The sequence below is a fragment of the Podarcis vaucheri genome, assembly GCF_965113315.1.
Source record: "Podarcis vaucheri genome assembly, chromosome: 6".
NCBI classification, from domain to species: Eukaryota; Metazoa; Chordata; class Lepidosauria; order Squamata; family Lacertidae; genus Podarcis; species Podarcis vaucheri.
In genome coordinates, this window is record NC_138764.1 from 35212607 (window position 1) to 35234726 (window position 22120).

A 22120-nucleotide genomic window follows, 5' to 3' on the forward strand; every position below is an offset into this window, starting at 1 on the left:
GTTTAGATTACAGCATGGACAGATGTAAGCAGCTGGAGGAAAGCAGAACAATAGACCCTCCTGGACTGTATTTTTTGTGGGGGGGGGAGTGATCCTGCAGTCAAACCGATCACTTTCCTGTATGCCAGCTGTTGTCGTCACTGTTCCCTCTCCTGTGAAGGGGCAGAACTACAAGGAGACTTGGAGATACCACTGAAACTAGCACCTTTTTGGGTGTGTTTTCCACCTCTCCTTCTCTAGCCCCGTGTTCTGACATCATCACAATATGCATTTCCTGCTCAACATCATGGGGGGGGGGAACCAGGCAAAAATTGTGAAGGTGGCAGGACCACGTTCTAGGCGTCAAGCCACATGAGAATCTGTCTGCATCTTCAAAAGATCTGAGGCACTGAGAAAAGAGGAAATCATGGGAGATTTCAGCTACCTGTTGGAACTCAAACTCTGACAAGAATGTAAGGTCCAACAATTTCCCCCATTGCCTCACTGACAATTTCATTTCCCAGAAGGTGGAAGAAGCAACTAGGGGATCACGTGTCTTGGACCTGATCCTGACCAACAAGGAGGAACTGGTTGATGAAGTAGAAGTACTGGAAACCTTGTGGGGGAGGGATAATGTCCTTTTGGGTTTCATACTAGGCAAGTGAAAGCTGAGTACAGTGGTACCTTGGGTTACATACACTTCAGGTTACATAAGCTTCAGGTTACAGACACTGCTAACCCAGAAATAGTGCCTCGGGTTAAGAACTTTGCTTCAGGATGAGAACAGAAATCGCGCTCCGGCGGTGCGGTGGCAGCGGCAGCGGGAGGCCCCATTGCACGAGTAGCCAACAGTTACAGGGTGAAGGTCAGGTGGGTCGAAGCTCAGAATGGACTCAGGCTTACAAGATTTTTATAGTTGAGATTCCTTCATTGTAGGGGTTTGGACTAGGTGATTATTGGGGTCCCTTCCAACTCTACAGCTCTTATGATTACAAGAGCAGCAGTGTCTTGGGGCAGGAGGACTTTGGGGCATAAGTCCAGAGCCCCATTCAGCAAAATGAACAGGAGGCTCTCCCAATACAGTGACTGTATCATCTCAAGGATGCGATGGAATGATTGAGGGAGAAAGCTATTAATTCCTGAGTCTAAAATGATTTAGCTCTTTCAGGTCAGTCATATGATCTAGCAACCCAGCAAAACGTACACCCAAAAGAGTGGTGTATGTCAAACTGGATTCTAAAGGCTTGTTTTTCACTCTGTCAGGTTTGGGTTGGCTCAGCCAGCAGTGGCCCCACTCCTGAATATAATTTGGGATAGAGGTAACCAGATTTCTGCAGTTAGGATTGTTCTGAAAGTTCAGAGCCTAAAATCGCCTAACCATACCACTGCTGAAACTACAGATATTACTGTATCTAAAATGCAGTTCTCACTTGTTTGGGATGTATAACATGGAAAAGCCCTGACTCACTCATCAGCAGAACTCAGGAGGTGATAGTGGTTCAGCAGTGAAAGAAGTGGCCAATTTTAAAAGTTACTTATGCTACACGATTAGCCACAACCAACTAGCTGGGCTGAATCCATTTTACATGGTGTCTGAGAAGCTTTTCGTGATGCTGTTCCACATTTCTGTGTGGCTGTGAGGTTGACAAATGTTCCACATTATCTTTAATTTCCATAAAATGGTTCTAATCTTTGGTTTCTAATAAATGTAGCAAAGTGCCCCGAGGGTAGCTTGGTTTCACATTGTAGGTACTTCGATTGGAGATTAAAAGGAGAAAAATATTCAGGTTTTTCTTTTCATCTCATTCTCAACATGGGTTTTTGTTTTGTTTGTTTTTTAAAAAGCCACCCTCATGAATGGGGATAGACAATAATTCTCAGTGAGCTCAAAATGGCTTGAGGAACACAATGTACATTACATGTGTGCTGACCTTGCCCCCTTCATCTTTGAGGAATTTTCCATGGTGACAGATATCCATGGTAACTCTTCACAGTGCCTTGGATATAACCATAGAGTCTCCAGACAACTTGTGTTCATTTCCACACTCTCCCGCTGGGCCCACCCTGCCATTTTGCAGAATGAGGGGCTGTCACTTTAGGCAGGTGGTTTGGAATGTCATGAAAGGGGTGAAAATGGTTCATTGTTTACTTTATTGTTGTTGTAAAAAAATTCCTTCCAGTAGCACCTTAAAGACCAACTAAGTTAGTTCTTGGTATGAGCTTTCGTGTGCATGCACACTTCTTCAGATACACTGAAACAGAAGTTGCCAGATCCTTCTATATAGTGAGAAGGTGGGGAGGGGTATTACTCAGAAGGGTGGTGGGAATGGGAGATTGGCAGATAGCTGAGATGAGCCTGTTGACGACTCTTAACGACTATAATAGGTCTTACAGGAAAAGGCAAGGGGTGAGAAGGTGAGAAATGGCTTAGTCATGTATAATGAGATAAGAATCCAATGTCTTTGTTCAGACCAGGTCTCTCCATGGTTTTAAGTTTACTTGTGGTTTCTGCCTCAGGTGCAAAACAACAGCAGCCTCGTCTGGTCTTGATTACTAATGCAAGTCGACTTACGGATGGGAGGGTACCATTCGCTGCTCCATCTCTTCAGGCAGCAAAATCTCTTGGGCCAACTAGGGTGCATCAGACCATCTAGTCCAGCAACAGCCAAGCAGATACCTATGGGAAGCCAGGATTGGGGGGACAAATTCGATTCAGTTCACATTGCAAGGTGAACTTGAGACATTCACAGTTCCTGGAAAAAAAGTGTGAATGAAAACACAGCCATTTCTGAATTTTGCAGTGCAATTCTCTCCGTTTTAAAAATGGGGGGCCCCACTGTACTTCATTAGAAGATTTGAAGCTGGATAGTTACCTTTAGAGGCTTTCCTACATCAATAAAGGGTGGACTAGACCAGGAGTACTCCATATATTGTTGAACTTAATCTCACATCTGTTCCAGCCAGGATGGCCAAAGGTCAGGTATGGAAGTCCAACAACATCTGGAGGGACTACATTAGTTCTCTATGGACCAATTCATCTTTCAGATCCATTAAATTCTTTGATTCGCTGTAAAATGCTTGTGGCAAATAGCATTATGTCCTCATTCTACAGAGAATTCACCTTCCTCCTTATTTGTTTTCCAGAATAATATTTTCTAGCTGCTTCTGTCATTTCACTCCACGAGTTGTGTATTATGAAAATGCAAATACTCACAATCCCTGCATAATTTGCAAATTTTAAAGGGAAAAGAAAGAAATTCCAAATTTTGCAGATGCTAAAATTTAGTTCTTTGGTGCCTTTGGTTAGAGCCATAATGAAAAGGTTAACTTTTTTTGTTTGTTTTTTACATTTGGTTTATTAGCATTTAATCTAGGCTGGTAGTGAATTGATGGACTTGTCACCAGAAACATTTCTGGGTGAAGTAAATAAAGGATCAATTTGGACTAAGACAACAGGACTAGCAGCAAATTGCTCAGAATTTATTGGTTTTCTTTTACTCGATGACTCTTTCCTGGTTTCTGGCTTTGCCAGAAGAAACAGCTGAATGATGAGATGGAGAAACAGTGAAACATCTAACAGCGAAAGGTGCAAGAATCTATCTCTTTCTAAAAGTCAATGCACACTTTGCTTTTTTAAAAACAACAAGAACGAAATAAAACCTCAGGTACAAAAGATACCTGAGATAAATGAAAAACTTAAGTAGTAAAACGAAAGCAGCAGTTGGCTTGGGATGCTGCTTCTGTGCATATGAGAAGGAAACACAGCTTCTGTGTCATTTACATGTGTCAGTATAAGGCCACAACCATACCATAAACCGAAAGCACTCTCATGCCACTTTAGAAGTCATGGCTTCCCTCAGAGAATCCTGGGAACTGCAGTTTCTTAAGGATACTGATTGGTGTTTGAAGACCCCGATTCCCCTCACAGAGTTGCAATTCCCAGAATTCCCTGGAAAGGATTAATCATTAAATCACTCTGGAATTGTAGCTTGGTGAGCAGATTGGGGCTATCACTTTCATTAATGCCTTGCCAACACTAAATCAAGCCAATGCCTTCACCTTACATCAATATAAGAATAGTAAACTAAAGTTCAAAAATTATCCATTTGGTAGCCAAGAGTAATCACTAGACTCAAGTCTCAATACAAAATCATGGTAAAATGTAAAATGGAGGGATTTCCTCTTCCAATATGATGAAGCAGAGAAGGAGAGAGGTAGAAATTTCTGTTCTTTACTGAAGGCAGAGTCAAGAATAACTGGTTCCTCATTTTTAGATGGTGGTTGAACTTCCCATTCTACAAATGGAACTGATGCACCGACGTGTGAACATTTCACAATAATGATCTAGTAACTTTTCTTTGGCAATCACTCGTAGCTGAGTAAGATTGTCTTCCATAAACACGGTTTTAACAATGAGTCCATAAGTGACTGTGGAGGCCAATTCTGGATCCACATGTCCTTCCACAGTGGGGACATTGGTTTCTGGGTGGGAGTTTATCACGGTGTGGATTTGCCAAGCGTGCTTCTCCCTTGCATCCTGCATTCGAGTGTCTTCAAAGCCCATGACACCTTTGGTAAAGGCTCTTCTCCACCTGGAGCGCTCGCAGGCCAGTGTTTCCCAGTTGTCAGTGTTTATACTACATTTTTTAAGATTTGCCTTGAGACAGTCTTTAAACCTCTTTTGTTGACCACCAGCATTACGCTTTCCATTTTAAAGTTTGGAATAGAGTGGTTGCTTTGGAAGACGATCATCAGACATCCACACAACATGACCAGTCCAACAAAGCTGATGTTGAAGAATCATTGCTTCAACACTGGTGATCTTTGCTTCTTCCAGTACACCTAGTAACTTTATTAATCGTGGACCTACTTTAAACAGGGTTATTTGTTGTTTGCATGACCACTTCAACTAGTGGCTGGGTCAGAATTAATAGCAATGAGAAGAAAAGACAAATATATGCCTGCGTTTTCAAACATAGCTGCTAATTTGAGATTAATCTGAGTTTTTGGCAGTGGCACTTGAGACAATTTTGCAGCTACTACAGCTCATAGTTAAGGCCCTTTTATGGGATTCTCCGGAATGATAACTGGATTATGCAAATGGCGAGCAAGTGAGTTTATTTGGGGGAACGGATTAATTTCTAAAGGGAGAGATGTGAAGGTGAGGCAATGTTAATGAATAGGGATTTTTGCCTCTGCATGCCAACTCGTTATTGAGCGTATATTAGCAGCAGTGATGCTATTAATTCAGTGATTCTAACATTAGCAAACTACCAGTGGTAAATAATGCAGTATTATGGGAATGTTTACTTCTATTTCATTTTATGGCGGGAAGGAGAAAGAGAGTGAATGCAGATAAGCACCGTGCCACCAAAGGACTCTAGAATTGCTTTGATAGTCCCAAACTAATTGTATAGGTTTCCTGCCCCCCTCCTCCAAAATAACTCTTGAAATGAGGCTCTGGTGCAGTTAATTTATGTTCCAATAAAGGCCTGTCAGGCCTTTTCATCAGCTTTCAGAAAGAGATTGCTGGAATGTAGCAACGAAATATTTGTGTTTTAGCCTCTCCTGTTTATTCTCCACAAGCCTTTACCATTCGTGTTAAATTCTTTAGGACAGCATTCCCCAACCTGATGCTGTGCAGGCGTGTTGGACTACAACTCCCAATGGCACCAGTCAGCAGCACTGTGTTGGCTGGTGTTGATGGGAACTGTAGTCCAAGATATCTGCAAGGCCCCAGAGTCAGGTGGGCTGGCCGAGCAAAATGGAAATTCCTAAAAAATAGTGACAGTGGGGATGGTTAGCGTGGCGGAAATAGACATTCTGGCAAATGTGTGGCTACTACTTTTAGAATCAAGCGCTGGGTCCTACTTCTGCCTATTTCCTTTCCAAATAATACTTAGCACATCCCTGCTGCATTCTGTTTTATTTGCTGCTGTCTTGGGGTGAGTTGGCTATTGTGACATTTTGTTTTACTATACATTATTGGGGCAAAAGTGGCCTGCTGTTTCATGCAGAAGCCCCAGGTTCTCTGTTTCCTTTTGTCTTGCCCACAGGATGGGGCTAAATAAATCCAAAGAAAATAGCTTCCCCACCCCAAATTGCCACCAGATGAGGGCCAAACTATAGATGGAAGCTACAGCAGACCTGTGGGACGTGGGTGGTGCTGTGGGTTAAACCACAGAGCCTAGGACTTGCCGATCAGAAGGTCGGCGATTCGAATCCCCGCGACAGGGTGAGCTCCCATTGCTCAGTCCCTATTCCTGACAACCTAGCAGTTCAAAAGCACCTCAAAGTGCAAGTAGATAAATAGGTAAACAGCGGGAAGGTAAACAGCGTTTCCGTGCGCTGCTCTGGTTCGCCAGAAGCAGCTTGGTCATGCTGGCCACATGACCCCGAAGCTGTACGCCGGCTCCCTCGGCCAATAAAGCGAGATGAGCTCCGCAGCCCCAGAGTCAGCCATGACTGGACCTAATGGTCAGGGGTCCCTTTACCTTTACCTTTACAGCAAACCTATTTGCTTAATGTTGGAGTCTGCCCCAAATGAAAACAATATTTATGAATTTGGTCTGTTCACTTAATGCACCAAATGAAATTATCTTCCATGCCCAGCTGTGGGTCAGAAGAAGACGGGTTAGCTTTCTTTTCTCTCTAAAAAAAATTGGACCTGTTCCCCACCCCCACCTCCCCGACCTTTGATATGAAGTTGGGGTAGACCAGGGTTTGAACTTGTAACATAGTTTGGCCCAGAAATTCACAAACTGATAATGAATAGCATGAGACACGAGACATTTTCTGCGTCAAGACTGAATTAACAAATGCTATGCAACCTTGTCCTAACTAGCAGACACACACGTACAAACACACACCAGCTGTGCCTCAATGAATAAACTGCGTTCTGCTGAAGTGTTCAGAATTTGAGGTTTTCTTGCACAGACTCTTGTGTTTTGGTGTGGAAACTGTTACATGCCACGAGCCGCTCTGTCCAACCACATTTCATAACATTGTTTCATCAGATGGTCTTAATTTTCTGCATGACATTATCTTTTGAAGCTGACATAAGATTGGGCTGTGATATTTGCATATGCAAGATGGAACTATGCAACTGAACTGTATTTCTCCTTGCGTGTGGTATTTCAGTTTGTGACTTAGGGGAATCCAACGAGCAAACCCTTCCAAAGAATTTCCTCAGATTCCTGAATAATTTCATTATTTAAAGTAATATTAAGAGCTGCGTTGCAGGACTTATTGCTAGCATAATATGTCATGTGGACGCTTTTTATTTTGCTTTTCAGTCACTGGTGTTAGTGTGGAATTATTTATTATTTATTAATTGTTATTCATTTTTCTTCTTATAGCATCAGTGCATGGCAATTTACAGAGTACACGAAGGCAGCCCCTGCATAGCTTCCACTCTGAAATTTGACATGGGAGCCAGATAAATGTGGGGAAACAGAACAGGAACATAAACAATATGGTCACAGGATCACTTCTTTCTTTATGCAGTCGTACCTTGGTTCTCAAACGCCTTGGTACTCGTACGTTTTGGCTCCCAAATGCCAAAAACCCGTAAGTAAGTGTTCCGGTTTTCAAATGTTTTTCGGAAGCTGAACGTCTGACACGGCTTCTGCTTGAGTGCAGGAAGCTCCTACAGCCAATCGGAAGCCGCCCCTTAGTTTTTGAATGCTTTCGGGAGTCAAATGGACTCCCGGAACGGATTAAATTTGAGAACCAAAGTTCCACTGTGTATCATTGTCAGTGGGGATCAGGCGCACCAACTCTAGGGGGTCAAGGTGTCTTTGGCCCCCTCAATGTTGAGGGTTCAGAGGAGGCCCAGTGTGGAACTGAGTGTGGCACACTGGCCGGTTCCTCCAGAGTGCTTGGCCTTTTCCAGGCAATGTGACATCACTCCATGCATGTGATGTCACACACAATCAATGCACACCAGAGCCAGTGTGGTGTAGTGGTTAAGAGCGGTGGACTTGTAATCTGGTGAACCGGGTTCGTGTCTCCGCTCCTCCACATGCAGCTGCTGGGTGACCTTGGGCCAGTCACACTTCTTTGAAGTCTCTCAGCCCCACTCTCCTCACAGAGTGTTTGTTGTGGGGGAGGAAGGGAAAGGAGACTGTTAGCCGCTTTGAGATTTCTTCAGGTAGTGATAAAGCGGGATATCAAATCCAAACTCTTCTTCTTCTCTTCTTCTCAATCTTGGGGGCAACTTGGCTCCCCTGGTGTGCATTATGTTTTATGGAGGTCCTGTCCCCAAGGAGCTTACAATCTAAAATTTGACACCGGGGAAATAACAAAGGAAGAGAAGCGATCTGAAGGTAGGGGTAAACAGGGAAATAAATAAGACACAATTGTTTCAGGTACATATATTTAAGTTTGGTTATAGGCTTAGAATGTCTACAACACATTTAAGAATACTGCAATGGCCTTAACACAGTTCCTGAACTTTTCAACAAGGCTCATGCTAGAGGACTTTCTGGTGGAATAGACTTGAAATGAAAAGTAGGGAATGGGAGAGGATGCATGAAAGAGGAATATTTCTATTTAGGTAGATGAAAGGTCCAATTTAATTCTGTCCTTCTGAAAGTCAGAGTTACAACCAGATTATTCTCAAGGGGGGGGGGGGAAATATGGCGTGGGGGGAGAGACCTGCGTTCTGATTTCCTCTTCTGAATTTACTGTTAGAATTGCATGCACCTGATTGCCAATAGCGTACCAGTTTCATTAAACTCACACAATCAGGAGAGGGCATTGATGATGGTAGTAAATACCTGCTAGAACTTGATGTTCTAATAATTTGCTATGAGAAAAATTACTGTATCTCTGTGTAGCAAAACACAAGCTGGATAGAGTCAAATTTCACATTCTTCCCCTTCACAGTTCTTCTAATTTTTCTTCCTTTCTCCTTCTTAACATTCCCCAGTTAACCCTTTGAAAACTTAACAAAGACTGTCCTTGTGCAAAGGCACAAATGCTAAGGCTGTCTGACCCATTAGCTCTAGGCAGTATTTTTCTGCAGGATACACTAAATTTCTCCAAATAGTAGACTGTTAATTCCATTTTACAGAAAGAGTACTGAGTCTAACAGAGAGAGGTTTGTCCAAGGCTACCTACAAACCAGTTTTGGGGCTAAGAAATAACCCCAACTAACCCATGATGATGGTGGTGGTGGTGGTGGTGGTGATTTTATTTATACCCCGCCCATCTGGCTGGGTTTTCCCAGCTCTCTGGGCAGCTTCCAGCAGAATATAAAAAGATAATTAAACGTTGAATGTTAAAAACTTGCCGATACAGGGTTGCCTTCAGATGTCTTCTAAAAACTGTGTAGTTCTTTATCTCCTTGACATCTGATGGGAGGGCATTCCACAGGGCGGGCGCCACTACCCAGAAGGCTCTCTGCCTGGTTCCCTGTAACCTCATTTCTCACAGTGAGGGAACCACCAGAAGGCCCTCGGTGCTGGACCTCAGTGTCTGGGCTGAACGATGGGGGTGGAGACGCTCCTTCAGGGCAACTCAGTGAATGCTTTAGGCCATACATGTTCAACTGGTCGACCGCAATTGATAGGTAGATCCCTGCGTGATCGTGGTTGATCGTGGGATCCTTACTGCTCACAGGATTCAAAAAAGGGGGTGAATGTCTCCGCCCCTCCCCCCTCACTCTGTTCCTCCATCGCCTCTAGTAGGCGGTCGTTTGGCATTTGATGGTTGCGATTTGGGATACGATGATTGGCGCTTTGTGTGTTTGTTAGCTGTGGATTTTGTTGTGAGTGATTTATGGCATTTCTCCCCCCAAAAAGCTCAACAACTATGGCAATCCTCCCCTTACACATACACACGCTCCTCCTCCCTCCAATGATCTACTGGGAGTAGATCTCAGTCTCTTGGGAGCTGGATGTGCCTGCTTTAGGCGAATGATCAGCAACTAGCTCTTCTTTAATACGAAATAGTGGGAATGTATCTATTTTGGAGCTCATTAGGTTTTGATAACCAAAGTGGGTGAGGGCAGAGGATAATATTTCCCGCTCACGTTGTGTGTACACTTAACGTGTGTGTCTTAAGGATGGTGATTCAGATGTTAAATACCAAAATGGTGGAGGAGGAAATGACTTTTGTTCTCCTGAGCTGGGAACTATTGTGCAGCCTGACAAATACTGTGTAGTTAAACTGCTTATCTGCATTATGGTTTCTTAAGCAAAGACCTTTAAAATGCAGCTCCACTTTCTCTCCCCCCCCCAATTGCTACTTTGCATTGTGCAGCTCTCAGTTACATCTCAATTAGTCATGTCAGTGCAGTTTTGCAACCTTGACATGGAAAACAGTGTTTTAAATAACGTGATGAGGAATTTGGGATATTCTGTTACAGAAATAGGTTTTTTTTGTTTTTTAGAGGGGAGAGGGACTCCATCGAAACACTATGATGAAATGTTTTATGTGTGTACTGTCTGCAGTTGGAAGACGTGAAATTAAGGAGAGCTGTAAAATATAAAGACTCCAGATCTGCATATGATTATCTGCAGTAAATTGAAGTAAATTTGCTTTATATTACTCAACGAGTGTTTTTCAGCAGTAAACCAAGATTTGTTTTTGCTTCTATTGCTGCCATATTTGTAAAAATGACTCAAAGGCCATGCTGAGTTCAGAGTGAGGCCTTCTTGGCTACCACTTTCATGTTCAGTTTTGGAGAAAGAAAGGAGAAAGGCATGTAGGGGGAAATGACTCTGGTATAATTCTTCAATCACTCACACAGCAACAGAGCACAATGTGCGTAAGAAAGCCCCACTCCATCCTCCTCACATAGCCCTCACAGGGAGCAACGTGTGAATAGGGTTACTCCCCTTGTTGTTTTTCATTTCCTACCTTCAGGTCACACCACCTCAACTGCCAAGGAAACCCAGTGCAAAAGCAGAGAGTTCATTTCTGGAGCATGTTAAGGGAAGCATGCTCAGTAAACACAGGGCACTGGACAGAATTGCTGGGCTTCACTGTTGAACCTCGAAGACTGAGCGTGCAAACTTTCCTATGGCTGCCACATTGTAGAGGAAGATGGGTTATCATGGGCAAGATGTCTTGTCAGAAAGCTTGCAGTTGTCAGTCTTCTGAAATTCAAAATCTAAGAATTTGAGTTCTAGGAACCCCAATTGCAAGTCAAATGTACAGTAACATTATCTGGGATTATTGCTTTCTGTATGCTTAACTCGGAAATCATTATAGTGGTACCTCGGGTTAAGAACTTAATTCGTTCCGGAGGTCTGTTCTTAACCTGAAACTGTTCTTAACCTGAAGCACCACTTTAGCTAATGGGGCCTCCTGCTGCCACTGTGCCGCTGCTGCACGATATCTGTTCTCTTCCTGAAGCAAAGTTCTCAACCCGAGGTAATATTTCTGGGTTAGCGGAGTCTGTAACCTGAAGCGTATGTAACCTGAAGCATATGTAACCTGAAGCATATGTAACCTGAGGTACCACTGTACTTCTGTCTACTGTGAAATACAGTGGTGCCCCGCAAGACAAAATTAATTCGTTCCGCAAGTTTTGTCGTCTAGCGAATTTTTCGTCTTGCGAATCACGAAATCCAATAGGAATGCATTGAAAATCAATTAATGCGTTCCTATGGTCAAAAAAAGTCCAAACAAAGCCAAATTTGGTACAACAACAGTTTATTAACTGCTCTTTAAAGTCACACATACTGTAAAGAGCAGTTCAAAAATTGAAGGGAAAATAAATTAACTTTATAAACAAAACATGTCTTTGTTTTTAGACAAAGGAAACAAAGTTGCGAGACGTTTTCGTCTTGCGAAGCAAGCCCATAGGTGAAATTCGTCTTGCGAGGCAAATCGAAAACGGAAAAACCTTTCGTCTAGCGAGTTTTTTGTCTTGCGAGGCATTCGTCTTGCGAGGTACCACTGTACACAGAGAGAGACACACACACAGAAAGAGAGAATGTTACACTTCGCAAGGAAGTTGCTAAATGGAAAAGAGGAAAGGGCTCTTGTACCTTTAATAGGGCATTTCAGCAGGTATAGCTTCCATCACAACTATTAATGGTGCATGAGCCCTCTTCTGATTTTCAAAGGTTCCTGATCATTATGTGGTTTTTAAAGTTTGATCCAGAACTCCATGAGTGGTTGAGCACCACCACCACCATGATCTCCTCCAGAGGATTTTCTGGGTCTGCATGGGAGTTATTTTTTGGAGCTGTAGGGTGGAGGCAAAAATGTAACTCTTCCCTTCCATTCTGGACGCAAGCTTCTTCTGAGAACAGAAGCTGCCCTTCTCTGAATAGAAGGACATTTTCCATTTGTAGAAGATCTCACTGGGTTCAGGCCAAGGAATCTCTTTCTGCTTCCAAGTTCAGTACTGAGAATCAAATTACCAAGTGCCCACAAAACAATTAATAAGGGCCCAATGGATAGTAATCAAGTTCTTTCTCTCTCTGGGAGATAACAAATCACATTAGACAGTTGTCTCACAAAACATCAGTGGGAGCAAAGAGTCTCCTTGCACATTTCATCAACATCACCCAGTTCCACCGAAAGTCTTGCCACATTTTGAAGTCTATAGCTATGGAAAATAAATCCATTTTCTAATATCAGCTTTTCTTTTAACCTATTTGTGAATGATTTATTGTGGTAGAAAGTCAGATGATGATAAGATAGGGCTGTTTAGAGGTCATTGAAGAGTTCTTGGGAAGTTTTTTTCCACCAAGGTGCTGGTCTCGCAATGTCAGTCCGATAAGAAAACTAACAGTTTATGTCAAAGTTGGCAAAATGAGTTTGTCTGATAAACAGTCTGCTTAGTGGGCATCAATCATACTTCTTTTTCGTGCTATGTTGTATTTATCATAAGGTGAACTTCCGTGACTTGATAGTCTTGCAGGGTTGAGATTGCTGCATGTTAAACAGAACGGCTATGCATGGAGGAGGGACAATGTCCTGTGTATATTGAGCTCTGCCAAAGGTGTGGCCATTGGCTTCTACAGTGCTCACCTGGTGCCAGGTGAGACCACTATCTTGTTGTCTACAGAGCCGATGGTATTATAGCTTGAACAATACATAACAAAGGGAGAAAGTGAAAGGCGGTGTAAAGAGAGGGGTGAGGGAAGAAGAGAAAAGGAGGGGGAAGAATAGAGGTGTTATAAATGGAAGGAAAGAGATGGTACGAGAGAGAAAGTGGGGAATAGATAAAAGAACTATAAGACAATATGACAGGATTTTCTAAAATAAAATGCTCCGAGGGTGCAGAGCGTCCAACAATTTCGCAAATATGTTTTTCCTGTGGAAATGGGGGAAACTGCTAAGTGTGCATTTCAGACCCTCCAAATCTTGCTGTTTCCCTCCCCCCCCACCAGCATTTTCAGCTTATTCCTGTATAAATCGCTTTGCAAAATTGCCTTGAGCTGAAACAATATATCTGAGCTTGGGTTAAAAGCTTATAAGTGCTTCTCTGCTTGAACAAAGTGAAATCAGGTTACGTTAATAGAAGTATTAATTAATTTGCCCTCATTTATGCAGCAGAATTAGCATTACCGAAAGTCTTTACTGCCTTTAAGTACGCTAAATTGTGTGCAGCTTTGGCGACAAGAGTTTCAACCACAGCACCTAGCAATGTGTCAAATGCCGTTGAAAAATATTGTCCAATTTGGAAACCTGAGACGTAACTTGGAAATGCTGTGGGGTGTGTTATAATGAAAATACCAATCCACATTAGCCATTGTTGCCATAAGCAAAAATCTTAATATCTTGGCCAAATCTACGTAAGGTTCATGTAATAAAGTCACATTCCTAATTTTATTAGGGATGTGCCAAGTTAAGCGCTTTGCTGGCCTTTGGAGAGATTTATTGGTTAACTTCTGCTGAATTAGTGGTGACTGACAAGGGGACATTGTTTTATAGGACGCAATTTAAATAAAAAACCTGCAGGGTATTTCTCTGTAACGTTGTCACTTCAAGTCCAAACTTGGAAGAAAGCAATGCGTATTAAGGAGGAATCTTCATTAGTTTTTATGAATGCAATCTAGTGCTGTCAAAATCTTCCTTATAAGGTAACGTACAAGGACAACTATAATCTAGTTCCAGCTTTGGTATTAAAAAACCCCTCAATATTTCAGGTTCATTGAAAAATCAGGGAGGGAAGAAAGAGAGGGAGACAGAAAGGATAATTTTGTAGGCCTGTCTCTACTGACAAGCTTTCTTTTCCAGCTTATTTTTGCAGTAGGAAATGAAGTAGCCAGTCATGAAATGGGTGCTCATCTTGTCTGATTTTTGCCAATATGCTACCTTTGTAAAACGAGGCTCCATTTAGGAAGCATGGCTATTGACAGACCTATTCTCTTTGAATTTTCCAGGCATTTGTTTTAAGGCAGAGATGGGTAACTTATGGCCCTATAGATGTTTTTGGACTACAGTTCTCATCATCCCTGGCCATTAGCCATTCAGGCTGAGCAGGAGTCCAGCAATGTATGGAAGGCCATTGGTTTCCTGTTGGTTTTCCTCTCCTATTTCAAACCTCTGGAAGACAGCAGCCCTCACCACACCCTCTGTTAATGAATGTCACAAACTGATTATGTGTTGCAGAAGTACACCTCTTTGATTTATCCTTTTTTGGTACAACAATGAATGTTGTTATACCCATGTAGACTAATGTGTATGTTTTCATTGCCGGGGAAATTTGAGAATTTCTGGGTTACTTACATCATATCCAAAAACATAATAAAAACATCAAGCATTAAAAACTTCCCAAAACAGGGCTGCCTTCAGATGTCTTCTAAAAGTTATGTTATTCTTTATCTCCTTGACATCTGAAGGGAGGGTGCCACTACCAAGAAGGCCCTCTGCCTGGTTCCTATAACTTCACTTCTCGCAGTGAGGGAACCAGCAGAAGACCCTTGGAGGAGGACCTCAGTGTCCGGGCTGAGTGATGGAGGTGGAGACTCTCCTTCAGGTATACTGGGCCGAGGCCATTTAGAGCTTTGAAGGTCAGCACCAACACTTTGAATTCTGCTCAGAAACGTACTGGGAGCCAATGTAGGTCTTTTAAGACCGGTGTTATGTGGTCCCAGTGGGGCCTACTCTGCTTCCAAAGATATTCAGGGTTATATTTCACATTGCCCGATGATCCCTGGATCAACCAAGTGTGAGTTGCTCTCAGGGGATTCACTTGTGAGTCGAGGCCCCGCTCCCCGCTTTGTGATGAAATAAGACACATGGACACAAGTAATTTAGGTTAAATTGGCTAAAAAAGGCCACAACTTTATTGGTTACAGAATGTGAGTGGTACTGGCTTAGGCACTGGATCCAAACAGACTATACTTGACTCCTGCCTGCTCTGCAGGGAGTCACACAAGGGTTATTAACCTGTAGGGGGAGCTTGTTGATGCAAATCAGCTGGAAGCTTTCCCCTAGAGCAGTGGTGGTGAACCTATGGCACCCGTGCCAGACTTGGCACGCAGAGCCCTCACTGCTGTCATGTGCCATTGGCCCATCTTCGCTCTTCATGTTGTTTTCCCCCATTTGTTCTCCTGCTTCCCCACACGCTACAGCGTGCGTCCACTGTTAAAACCCGGACCCCCCCCCCCCCGGTAGCCAGAGTTTATGTTAGGTGATTGGTCTGTTTTTCAATTTGCTGTGTCAGTGACTGTTTCTGATTGGACGTAACAGCATTCATTTTTAACCCTTTCTGTGCTGACTTTTTTGGCGCTTTAGCAGACAATGATGTCGGTGCCATGTGTTAGTTTCAGCGAAGGTATTATTCATCATTTATTTCTGTTCTCTCCCCCTCCCAAATAAGCTTAGCAGCTTTGGGGCATCCCCCCCAAAAAAGCTCCAAAACTTTGGTCAGCATCTCCCCCCAAAAAGCTCAACAACTCTGGGCACTTTGTGATGAATAAGTGGGTTTTGGTTTGCAGTTTGGGAACTCAGTCTCTAAAAGGTTTGGCACCACTGCCCTAGAGTCACCAGAAGTTCGTGCCATGGTCCTAGCCACCACCTGGGCATCGGACAGGAACCACGACTGCCGGATTCCTTTAACGGAATACCCTTCAAGGGGAGAGGCAGGTGATGGCCACAACCTCCCCTCCAACACAACACATTTTCCAATGCCTAACCGCCAAACCTTACAAAGCTGTGACGATTTGCTACGAGGTAGATGAAAAACCAAGTGGCTGGTGCCAATCTGCAACGTGGAAAAAGTTCCTACCAGGCCCCTTGAACAGGCGACCAAACGAGGTCCATAGCAAGGTCAGGTGCTGAATGCAAGACATAGAGCAGGGCTCAGCAAACCTTTTCAGCAGGGGCCCGGTCCACTGTCCATCAGACCTCGTGGGGGGCCGGACTATATGGGGGGGGATGAACAAATTCCTATGCCCCACAAATAACCCAGAGATGCATTTTAAACAAAAGCACACGTTCTACTCATGTAAAAACACCAGGCAGGCTCCACAAATAACCCAGAGATGCATTTTAAATAAAAGGACACATTCTACTCATGTAAAAACACAATGATTCCCGGACTGTCTGCGGGCTGGATTTAGAAGGCGATTGGGCCCGATCTGGCCCCCGGGCCTTAGTTTGACAACCCATGACATAGAGAGAGGGAGGGCAGGAGATCTGAGGAAGCAGGAACAAAACAGGAAGAGCTCGTGGGCCTGCGGCTGTTTAAATGTGGCCACACCATGTCCCCTAGCCAGCCAAATTGGCTGGCTGGGGGGCATGACGCGAGCCCAGGACTCTGTGACACAAGGGACTTAGCCCCCCCCCGTGAGCATAGGAAGCGATTCCCGCTCACAACCCTTCCCTTCAGTGAAGAGGAGAGGCTTTCCCACCTCATAAACACATGCCTTAGTTGGGATTGGCTTACGTGTAGATGTATGCAGTCGTTCAACAGAGATCTAGAAAAATGATAACGAACCAGATAGCAGTCGCCATTCTTTTCATTGAGGCTTAATTCCACAATGGACTGAATAATCGTTACGTCAAAAGCCACAGTTTACAGTGGTAAACCCGGGTTACATACGCTTCAGGTTATAGACCCAGAAATATTATCTTGGGTTAAGAACTTTGCTTCAGGATGAGAACAGAAATTGTGCTCTGGTGGCGCGGCGGCAGCAGGAGGCCCCATTAGCTAAAGTGGTGCTTCAGGTTAAGAACAGTTTCAGGTTAAGTAGGGCTCTCCAGAACGAATTAAGTACTTAACCCGAGGTATTACTGTATAGCACAATTTTTGCACTGCGTGGCATGTTGCTTCACTATGCAATGCTACCCTTTACACCAAATGGAGCAGAAGGCTGTGGGATGAAGCAGGGAGGGAGGCCCTTTTACAAGGAAAGAGTCGCCTCTCGGTATCTGTGTATATGATGAAAAATTAGTCATTGGAAAGCAGCAAATCCAATGCAGATTACGGCTAGCATTTGGTAAAGTGGTCATTGAAGTGCTGTGTTGTGCGCTTAAGATCACTGTTCAGATTTATTTGCTCATTTCATCACAGGGAAGTGTGCAGTTAGCAGGACAGATGGAGGAATGCTTGAGGAATTTGATATTTTCAAATTCAGATATGAACTGACCTGATCTGCGCCTCTCCAGCTAATGTACAGATCGGATCTTGGTTGTACACAGGCTTTAACGCCTCACGAATGCTCTAACACAGTTCTCTGCTTAAAAACCATTTTAAAAATATGTTTAAATGCATATTTTGAGAGAAAATACGTGTTATTTCTGATAAAATATGTTTAAAAATGCCTATCTTTGAGTCACTGACTCAGATAAGCCAAGGCAAAAGTGATTAGTTAAGGGTTATTGTTAATGTATTGATTGGACTGTATGTTGAGAGAATTTGGGATTATATTTGTTTTTATTCTTTGCATATTACTGTTTCTTAGCCACCTTGAGTCTCTGTGGACAAACTGGGGGACAGAAGTTTTTAAAATAAAGTAAGATATTTGAAGAAAAAAGTATATTTGAAGTGCACATTTAAATGTTATTTAAATACAACTTTTTGTGCCTTCTGGCTTGGGCTGAAGGGAGTTGGAGTCCAAAATATGTGGAAACATAGCTTGTATCTTTAGCTAACGGATGGGGAGCCTCCAGGTGTTGCTGGACTCCAACTCCCATCAGGCCCAGTCAGCACCTCCAATAATCAGAGATGATGGGCGTTTTAGTGCATCAACATCGGGAGGGCCACAAGTTTCTCATCTCTTCCTTAATAGGAGCTACGTACAACATAGCATCATGTAGCTAAGATGACTCTCAAGGATTCTATAATGTGTGGCACTATCCAAATACAGTGGTACCTCAGGTTAAGAACTTAATTCGTTCTGGAGGTCCGTTCTTAACCTGAAACTGTTCTTAACCTGAGGTACCACTTTAGCTAATGGGGCCTCCTGCTGCCACCGCACCGCCACCACACGATTTCTGTTCTCATCCTGAAGCAAAGTTCTTAACCAGAGGTGCTATTTCTGGGTTCGCAGACTCTGTAACCTGAAGCGTCTGTAACCCGAGGAACCACTGTAGTTCATTTAGTAAAAGTTCAGCGAAATGCAATGGTTGTAATGTACCATGTGCGCAAAGTAAGCCAGCCTATGTAGGTACTTTGATTGGCTAAGTATCTTTGTGCCTTTGCAAAGTTCTGTCTGTTGTGCTTCAGACATTAAAAACTAGTACCGAAACATGGCATTCCAGGCTTCATATGGATATATAAAACTAGCAGCTGTGCATGCAATTGTATAATTTAACATATGCAAATTCATGAAAGTCATTTTAATTTTTCACACACACACACACTTTTTAAGGGAGAAATTTAAGTTGTATTCATAAAGATTTGATTTCATGAAAGATTGAATAGACTTGCATGAGATGCAGCTTTTAAATTTGGTTTGTGTTCTGTATTGTGCTCTGATTAGAGAGAGAGAGGCTTAACGGGGACCAGATCTGATTGCTCGGCTCGTCACTGGGAACCTTTCCATGAATTTTCATGTGCGTTGCTTGGATTGGGCACCAACCCTCTAGAGCCACAAAGGAATTTTAAAATTAAGCATGTGCTGAAATGCTTTGCTGGATTCAGACTCGAGAGTATAAAGTTTTAATGGCCAGCCATCCATTTGCAGTTTGGTATCAGAGCAAAAGCACTGGTGTAATTGATTCCAAAAAGTTGGGAGAATTTCAAGTAATGATTCTAGGTTGGCATCTGAATGCAAGATGGTTGAGCCAGATCAATAATATGGGCGAGATTGAATCTTTCTTCCAGTCTTCTTGGCAAATGCCTGTTCTGTTACTTGCTTCACGGTGTCTTTCTTTTTTCTTTTTATAAATGTATATATTCTTCCTGCCCACCTCCTTTTCTGGACTGTTCGGTTTAATTTGCTTGTTTGCACAATTTAGACTTATTTCTTGTACATTCACCCCTCTGGGGAATTCTGCTTTCCCCTCATGACATCATAACCTCCTGGATTTAGGGTTGCTACACACACATATCTGATTTTTCATATTTGCCAACTTTGAGATATATGTATGCAGAATAGCTTTTGATCCAGTTTGTCTGCTAACATAAGAGAACGGGAAGCAATTTTTTCCTTGACCTTTCCCCCCTCCATGTACACCGCGCCCATTCTGATGGGACCCCCAATTCTTTGGTACATATTTTCAGGGAAAGCACAAGGGGCTGTAGCAGGGACATGGAAAATGTGAAAAATCAGCTCCCCTTCTCTTACATTGGCCAGCAGCAATGGATTTGGATCTCACCATGACAGGCCAATTGGTTCTTAGAAAAGGAGGGTTCTGTGAGTTTAAATTTATGCCCGTCAACTCTGCTTTCTGTTTAAGGGAATAACTAGACATAATAACAGCAGATTCCATGTGTGGAACTGGCTAATTGCATAGAGGTTGAGCAGGCATCATTTTTAAAGCAAGAAATGTACACTGCCTTTCTGCAATCCAGGACAGGAGGAACTCTTATTGTGGGGAAATATGCTTGGTTGGTCATCCCAATATGGCCCTCTGAGGGTTAATGTGGTAGGAAAGTCACCCTTAGTGGGGTCAAGGAAGTAGAATCTGATGGAGTTTCTCATATATATATATATATATATATATATATATATATATATATATATGCTTTCGTAGATTTTCACGGGTACAGGAATGCAGGTTTTGGTGTCTTCGGGTGTCTTCCCGTGTAAGAGTCGGGGTGTCTGTGCGACGTTTCGACGAGGTCTCACTCGTCATCTTCAGGCTGGTGCTTTCGGCTTCTTGTTATATGTTTATTTACAACACATACACACACACTTGTCAAACTAAACATGAAAATAATAGTACAGAATCAAGAGAAAAACAAACAACCACAAAACACAAAAATACAAATAAGACATGATAATGTACAAAAACGTATACAAAACAAATAATCTCTCTCTCTCACACACATATATATACCATTGTTCAGTTCTTCTTTTCTTCTAATTGACTTCCTTCATCCTCAACACGGTTCTTTTTTCATTTCTGGTAAACTGTCTCCTTTTCAGTTCATTATTACCCTCTTTTTCTATCTGTTTTTAACTAAAATACCATAAATTATTCTGCAGAAATTAATCAAAGCAAGTCCAAGTATTAATTTGAGGGCACTGCTTTTTAAGATATTCTCTATATTTTACCCATTCTTTTTGGAATTTTTGCTTGGTTTGACCCTTAATTGCCTCCGTCAATCTAGCCAATTCAATATAATCAAATAGTTTGTCTTGCCATTTTTTATTTTTTATTTTTGTCAGGATTATTTCTTTTTTTCCAATTTTTGGCAATTAGTGTTCTTGCCGCTTGTGGCATAAAGGAATATTTTCTTATTTTTCCGGCAATACCTGTGTCTGGTATCCCCAATAAAAAAAGCTTCTTTTTTTTAAACAAAGTCTTGTTTAAACATTTTCTTTAACTCTTATTACACTATATCCCACAAGCCTTTGATTTTATCACATGCCTACCACATATGTATGAGTGTCCCCTCTACTTTGTTACACCTCCAACACAGATTTGATTTTGTTTCATACATTTTATGTATTTCTGTTGGCATTAAATACCATCTGTAAAACATCTTTCTTAAATTATCCCTTATCTCTTCACAAGCCATTAATTTCCAAATCTCTTTCCATAATTTCCCCCATGATCTCTTGGGGTTATTCTAAGATGGTTGCTAATACATGTAGTATTTAGAGACCTCTAGCCTGGGTGAAGGACAGCTGGGAGAAAAGTTGTTTTGTCGTCACCATCATTGTTTTTATCGAAATCATCAGCTTTTAGTGTTTGCACACAACTGTTCTTTGGAACAAATTGAAAGTATTTATCCCCATATCTATCTTTCTATGTATTTATTTTGGAAACCACAGCTGCCAATAATGGCAAGATTGAGCGACCGCTCTATAGAAGGGGACATAGCTTGGAGACACCTAGGTGTCTGAGCCAAGGATGGAGTATTGAGGAAGCAAACATAGGATTAAAGGTGAAGGGACCCCTGACCATTAGGTCCAGTCGTGGCCGACCCTGGGGTTGCGGCGCTCATCTCGCTTTATTGGTCGAGGGAGCTAGCATTCAGCTTCCAGGTCATGTGGCCAGCATGACTAAGCTGCTTCTGGCGAACCAGAGCAGCGCACGGAAACACCGTTTACCTTCCTGCCGGAGCGGTACCTATTTATCTACTTGCACTATTGACGTGCTTTTGAACTGCTAGGTTGGCAGGAGCAGGGACCGAGCAACGGCAGCTCACCCTGTCGTGGGGATTCGAACTGCCAACCTTCTGATCGGCAAGTCCTAGGCTCTGTGGTTTAACCCACAGCGCCATAGGAGGCTCCTAAAATGCATGCTTCAAATGCATGCTGTAGTACTTCCATACTGTGGGATACTAATAAGTGGCATCAGGGGTGTCCTTCAGCCAGGGAATCAAAGAATTAGATCTTTGTGAATTATGATGCAATGTGAACTGCAGTTGTCCTTCAGATGTTGCACTTCACTGAATTTAGCAATGCAGTTCTTGGCTTTAAAATGTACAGATACGTATGAAAATGTGTGTTTCAGAATGAGATCTGTCTTTTTTTCCCCCTCCCTGAAAACAATGTGTTCAAACTACGTATTTAAGAGCTATCTGAATATGAATTTTCATGTGGATTTC

General features: G+C 42.7%; 1 protein-coding gene across 7 annotated transcripts in view; it reads left to right on the forward strand.

Annotated features, from left to right (window-relative positions):
- Positions 1–22120, forward strand: part of LOC309535175 (uncharacterized protein) — a 258807-nt gene that overhangs the window by 66998 nt on the left and 169689 nt on the right. The window lies entirely within an intron of this gene.